The sequence below is a fragment of the Plodia interpunctella genome, chromosome 2, assembly GCF_027563975.2.
Source record: "Plodia interpunctella isolate USDA-ARS_2022_Savannah chromosome 2, ilPloInte3.2, whole genome shotgun sequence".
NCBI lineage: Eukaryota > Metazoa > Arthropoda > Insecta > Lepidoptera > Pyralidae > Plodia > Plodia interpunctella.
The window spans coordinates 9,074,626-9,081,974 of record NC_071295.1 but is presented as its reverse complement, the minus strand read 5'-3'; the positions used below and the strand labels follow the sequence as shown (position 1 = coordinate 9,081,974).

At 35.3% G+C, this 7,349-nt stretch overlaps 2 non-coding genes across 2 annotated transcripts; one reads left to right on the top strand and one right to left on the bottom strand.

Annotated features, from left to right (window-relative positions):
* Window positions 1-246: 246 nt before the first annotated feature.
* TRNAT-AGU (transfer RNA threonine (anticodon AGU)) lies at window positions 247-320 on the bottom strand. The gene has a single exon. It is a non-coding gene; the product is annotated as a tRNA-Thr (tRNA).
* A 359-nt stretch (window positions 321-679) lies between these two features.
* Window positions 680-761, top strand: TRNAS-AGA (transfer RNA serine (anticodon AGA)). The gene has a single exon. It is a non-coding gene; the product is annotated as a tRNA-Ser (tRNA).
* The last annotated feature ends 6,588 nt before the right edge of the window (window positions 762-7,349 follow it).

The window sequence follows — 7,349 nt, the reverse complement described above, 5'->3', positions numbered from 1 at the left end:
TTATATGCCTATAATTTTCCTATGATTTTATTTTCTCTTGGCATCAGCTCAGTCACTGTCCCGTGGCGTGGTGAACGAAAGCACAGAAAGACGACAATACTTCGAAAGTGACTGATATAAAAATAAAAGCTTCTAGTAACTTCATAGTTAAAAGTTCGTAGCTTGTTTTTGACTCTTAATCGTAATAATAATTTGAGTTTACATTATAAAATATTGAAAAATGAGAAAAAAAAGTTATCATCATATAGGCCCCGACGAGATTCGAACTCGTGATCTCCTGTTTACTAGACAGGCGCTTTAACCAACTAAGCCACGGCGCCTTGCTGTAGAGTAGTCGAAATTACTGTACATTTTCTCAAGCCTATGACGTCTTTCTTCGGAAGTAGTATGTTTATCATTCAGAGATAAATCAGATTAATTTATTTTTTATATAAAATACGTGAACTATATATTGTTAATTTTGTGATATGACCATGTTGTAAAGATGCAGTATTATTTAATTTGCATGATGATAAATGCCTATGTCAAATTTCAGACATCAATTCACCTTTGCAAGTCGGTATGCACGCTACTTTTTTAAATTTTTTGGTCAATGAGGAACTCTGAAAATTAATACTTGCATTTTTTAACATAGAAATCTTTATGGCACTAGAAACGAAATTTCAACGTTTTGTCGCAAGCAGTCGTGGCCGAGCGGTTAAGGCGTCTGACTAGAAATCAGATTCCCTCTGGGAGCGTAGGTTCGAATCCTACCGACTGCGAACTTTTTTCACTGAATTTAATTGCAGATATATATCACTTTTATTGGGTCATTATTTTTTTTATAAAAAGGTCGTTACTGTTGTAACTCGTTTATAAGCGGCGTGATTTTTTTTTGCTTTACTTCCATTAGTTTGGTTTGGTAAAATTTATAAAATAATAATATGTGGTTGTAGTTGCCATAATATCTGTTTGAGTCCTGAGGGTGCATGAAATGTAAGTGCTATTCGGGGAAAAGATTCCGATACGATAACGTCAGACTACGGATTCATTAAAAATTCGCTGACTGTCTGGAAAAATGAGTATTTTCGTTGCTAGATGAAGTTGGTTTGTAAAATATAGGTACCATAGTGATGAGCGATGTATGGTGTTCGTATCTTATCTGATATATTTCAGCAGGGGGCTGTTAGGGAAGAGTCCCGCAAAAAAGGGTCCCCTAATAATACCCGAAACCTTTTTTGTTTACTTCCAATTAATTAAGGGGATAAACTGCGGTTTAAAATGCAATAGATGCTATAAACATGAATTTTATGTTGGCTACGTGGCCCACTGGAGCTGGATACGGTTTGGGTAATTAATAGCATCATGTTTTTTTGTTGTTGTCATTGGTCGTTTCATAAATTTGTTGTCAGAATAAGGAATACTATACATAAAGATCGTGCAGTATGAACGTATGTTCTAATTAGCTTTCATCATTACTCCCACAATATAATAAACAGTTGAATTAAGTGACTATATTGAGAGTATACTTATCTATAGTGTATAAGAGGTAGACAGAGATTTTATCTTCTAGTAGCACAAAGTTCATTTCATCGTGCCGATTTTATTTATATGCATAGTTAGTATTGCCGCCAGTGAGCTGTTGAAAATTTGCTGCCCCTTCTGTCGTCTGCATTTATGTTTCGATACCCTACCTAGTTCGCTAGTTTATATTAATTGTTTTGTCAATGTAATTGCAACTTCATGATAAACTGATTTGTGTACTATTATTGTCTTCCTATCAGTTGTTTTTCTTTATTGGTATGATTATAAAGTGGGAATAATTTTGCAACCCACAATTTGATTTAGGCTTATAGAAGAAGTTATTTTATTTTATGAGCGAAGAAAAGCTTAATATTGCACAGGTAATGTGTTGAAACCTAGACATTTAGGTATTTATTTATTTCTGCTAAATAATTTTAGGCCGCACCCTAAAATCCGCCCTAGGCTCCAGCTTACTTAGCCTATTAGTAAATTCGCCACTGTTCATAGTGTTATAGCGTATCAATATTACAATCTATATATTCTACAAGTTAGTACATATTACTTTATCGTTTTGTATTGAAAACACTCCTGTTTACTGAGTACCTTAGGGTAAAAAATTTTGGCTGTGGTATTAAGATCGGCTGCGTGTCTGACTTTAAATCTCTTTGGGAATATTTATTTTGAAAACTAATGCAATTAAGTAACATATCTATACCAAATTTTCTGTATTCATCCCCGGCATACTGTTTATCAGCGCCGAATCACCGTGCCTTATCTCCCTCCAGCTTCCAATCAGTAATTACATCCCCACGACAGAACTAAGTCTTCGTTTCCACTATGGACTCCCTATTTTCTTACAATAAACGACTTTTGAGGGCCCCGTACGCTTATCGAGATGGCGAAATGCGTGCGTCACAAAAGTAATGGTTAATATTATTGCCGATATACACTGAACTGGGCATTATTTTATTTGTTAGTACCGTGAGTGACTTTAAGATAAAGATATAAAAAAAAACGGGTTGCACTCCGGGGGTGCCGGCAGAAGTGAAAACTTGAATAGGTATTAACGTTGTGAATTTTTGACGTGTCACGAGTCACGTGTCCTGAACCTGATGCTAAAAAGTGCAAAACGCCGCTAATGAAGTTTTCACTTCAAAAATAAATATTTGTTGATTTTCGTTTTGACAAATAACAAAAAATGAACATAATTAAGTACCTACATATGACACATACACATACATACTAAAGCGACTAAAGCATAGGTACCTATGATTAACATTCGTTGCTTATAGGTACTAAACCACATCGAATCGTCTCACAACTTTATACTAAAACAAAGTAATTTACTTACATTAAAACATGTTCGTTTGATAAACCTCTCCCCATCAACCGGGCCGTGTCGCGGTTTCATTAGTGGGAAATCCGGGAAATCGGGAAAATCTTATGTCCCCCGGGACCTCCGCTCTGCCGCTCCTGGCTCTGCTGATAAACCAACCCCAAACAATACCGGATTAAATTGATTAAACCTCTTGCAGATAATTATTTTTTGACAGGTGTAGCTATGTGCTGTATTACACATGTAGGTGAATTTCTGTAACAAATACTTGTATTATTACAATACAAGTATTTCTTACAGAAGTCGTACCAAGTAAGTAGCGTGTATATAATTCATATATACTTTTCAATTTGTTAGTATTTTATTTTTTAAAGTCATGTGTAGCAAATGATAGCGCCCCTGACGTATTTTGAGATGAAAAATATCCATCTGCTATTCCAGATCATGTTCTACCCGTATGCCGAATTTCATGGAAATCCTTCACTAGAATTCGCGTCATTGAGTAACAATTATTCTAGCACCCATATAAGCATCCAAACTTTCGCATTTATTATATAATAGTTTAGTACCTATAGTAGTATAAAGTTATCAGATCCAGACAAAAAAAGTTTAATTCCAAGCAACTTTTTAATTATTTTAATTCCGCCATGTCTAGAATTTCAGCGAGGACGCGCTCCGCACCCTAAAAAGAATAAACTAGAAATCACCAGATGACACCTGGAAAGTGTTGCTGTTAATTAAAATCTGAAGTTGGCAAGATGGCGGCTGGAATTATATTTTTAAGGAGTGAAGGGCCGAAATGAAAAATTCCTGAGTGCGGCAGGTGACAGGCAATTTCGTCGCCGCATCCGCTACAGACTCCTTGGGGATTTATTCTAATGTCGGCTATACATTATAGCGATACAGTTTTCCGAATTTTGGAAGATACGGTACACATTGCTCGTTATTCCTTTTGGTAAATAAAAGCACTCATTAAAATTACGCAATGTTCGTGAATTCGGTCGGCATCTGCCTGAGTTCGCCGATAGTATGGAGCTGACATAAAGACACTTCATACGTTTCCTTTGGTTTCACTGGTTTCACTATCGTGCGTAAATCGTGATGATTGCTGCGCTGTACCTAATTCTATGCTACCTGTATTTTATAGTTGTGGTTATGGCCTCAAGCTATTTTGATTGCAATATCGAAATTGTAATTATTTTCTTTAAAATTAGCTTATAATCATAAAAAGAACAATGCTTTTTTTTGGTAAAGTAGATTTTCTACAATTTTTCTTCTTCGTCATTTTTATATTTCTATACGGCGAACGATAGCACCAACTTTTTCTATTTTATTTGTTTTGTGTAACTGGTTTTCGGGTGGTTCGCATTGCGTTTCGACCGCTGCGGTCGCGCTGACATTACAATTTTTCAAATTTTAAACAAAGACAAGAATGAGTTTTACTATATGACTGTACATTAATTACTCTGTACTGTAGTAATGTAAATTTTATGAATGATTGATTTTGGAAATCATTCCTTCTTCGACATTGTAATGACAGCGTGACCGCAGCGGTCGAAACACTCTGCGAACCACCCTTTCTTGTTCCCATCCAGTTAGGTACTAGCATTCATATAATATATTTATTTATCTATTTACTCACCAATTTAATATAATGCAACCTCATTAAAAGAATAAATTAGATAGGCAACACAAAAATACTGTTTCAATGTATATATTTCAGGGAAAATGGGAGATTTTACTTAATCTGTCCCGAAGCCTGTGATGGATGGAAGAAAATTTGCATGACGTCGACTGTATTTTTACAAAATCACCTAATGATTGTTGTGATAATGATGCAGGATTTTGTAAATTAATATTTGAGCACTTATTTTTTCCATTTTGCTTAAATTGAAAAATTTTATTTTTTGACAAGGTGTGTGAATATTAAAATGACCAAAAAATTCACATACTAGCTTGCAATAGACAATACAATTTTCTATGATCCAATTAACAACACAGTTAAAATTCATTTATTTAATTGAGCTGATTTAAAATGATTGAGCATTAGGAACCCCGGTTCCTGTCGCGCCTACCAGATTACGCGTTATATTAACCGACTCATTAAAATATTCGCGTTAATGAGTCTCCAATCAGACCAAGAAGCCTTAATATTATGGAGGTTTTTAACAATCAAACTTCTTTTGTGTCTAGACAAGCGGCCACGAAAGGGTTAGGAGCCTATATTATGCAAACTTTAAATTTATCTAACAAGTGTTATCATTTATAAAAATTGCAAATTTTTGCCTCTCATGGTTGATATGACAAACGTATTACCTATCGAAAAATTATTATATATGAAAAATTATGAATACGAAAGTAATATGTACATTTGTTATATCATATCATCTGTTGAATCGTTGATCTGCAATAGCTTAATCACATAATGAAGCTCCTGTTTTCAGCACAAATTGCATTGAAATTTCTTGCACAACCGGAAGACCAAATTAAGCCCAGACAATTTTTGTATTTGGAAGTAGGAAAATTTCATTTGGTTGTTAGTTCCTTGGGTCATACTCGATAGCGACCTGTCGCGGTCATGATGGATTGCTTGTATCAGGTGTGAGCAGGACGCATAATCAATCATCTCTTTTAATCAATTTACTTAGTCGCCTGTGAAATTGTCGGCAATTTATTGCGAAGGTGTAATTTGCAAGTGTGGATGACAATTGCAAAAAGTGTTTCTTGTTAGTCATGCAGCAGCATCAAAGGAACGGCCTGTAATGAAGATTTTAGAAGATTGGGACGTGAATACTAAAAAATCTCAGGAATATATAGAACACAGATTGAGCTAGCCCCAAAGTAAGTTCAAGACTTGTGTTATGGAATGCTAACTCAACGGTACTATATTTTATAACAAATACATATATAAGACCCGGGCCAATCGCAAATAGATCATTTTCCATTATGACCCGACCGGGGATCGAACCCGGGCCCTCTCGGTTTGGGGGCAAGCACGTAAAGTGCAGCGCCACCGAGTTCGTTTCATAATATACTAGCGGCCAATAATATACTATAAACCTTGCTCTTGAATCACACTATCTATAAAAAAACCGGCATCAAAAATCCGTTATTTAGTTTAAAAGATCTAAGCATATATAGGGACAGATAGCGGGAAGCAACTTTGTTTTATTGTGCTACTAGCTCCCGTCCCGGCTAAGCTCGGGTAAAAATATAATGAATTACACACCTAAACCTTCCTAAGGAATCACACAATCTTTTGGTGAAAACCGCATGAAAATCTGTGCCGTCTTGAGTTTCTTGCGAACATACATACAGACAGACGTGGCGGAGGATTTAGTTTTATAATGTTTAATATGTGTGTGATGTATGTAATGATGCAGATCCGGCTATGGATGACTATTGAGACGCGAAACCACGGCTTGTTCAACGCAATACCCACGTGTCGAAACAGCAAATAAAAGATTGCATATTTAGTCCACAAGAAATATCCATCTTTGTTAAAAATCTTGAAACTTGGCAATGGGCACAGTCGACGACATTCCTTTTTCTGTAATATGGCGGAGTGTGGAAGCCCCCGCTATATTCTGTCGGATCTGTCATCGTATCTGAAGCCATGCCAAGGTATCCCTCGACAGCTCATTAAGGTAAATGCTTGCCATTGTATCTGTCTTCTTTTCGTTGTATTTGACTATAATCTATACTAATAATAATGGAAGAGTTCAAGATTTCTTAACTATTTGAAGGATTTTTGTATCTAATTTTTTAGATAATTTAAGAATAGCTCTTAGTTTTATGTATCTAACTATTCATAAATTCCCACGTCTACTAGTTTCAGGAATAAGATTTGAAATGTTTATTGTAATCATTGATTTGAATTTTTTTATTTACTTTTTATTAATCTTATTCGGAAAAAAAAATTGAAACAGTATTTTAATTTTGATCAAGAACTTAAAGAAAGTAGTAAAGTCGAGTTCGGGTTAAAATCTCAACTCAAAAACCGGCTCTTTTAATTTCGTCGCTTTCCATAAAGGCTTTGCTTTTTTAAAAAATAAGTAAAAACATATTCGACATAATTTAAGTACATAGTTATGAGTTCTATTGCGATATTAGATTTTCTAATATAAGTAGGTTACTCTCATCTACGAGGAGTAGATTTCCACTACATTACCCCCATCTCCTGTTGTCGGGTGAGTCGAGCCCAGGCTCGATGGGCCGTAGTTTATAGCCGGTGGAAAATTCAACAAATAACTCGTCATTTAATACGTTGGTTAGGCGGTGAATATTTTTCTACACGGCTACTAATATTTGTTTTATAATATATGTATTATCTGAGTATATTGCTACATATTTATCTGTTATTCGTTGTAAAAAACAAAAAAAAACTCACAAACAACAAACTTCAAACACTCCCTGTTTGAGATTCGTTTCCAGTGGGAGGTAGGGTTTGGTCGTGCGTACGTTAGAACTATGTGCGATCAAGTAATCAGGCAACCCGCTCTCTTTGGCT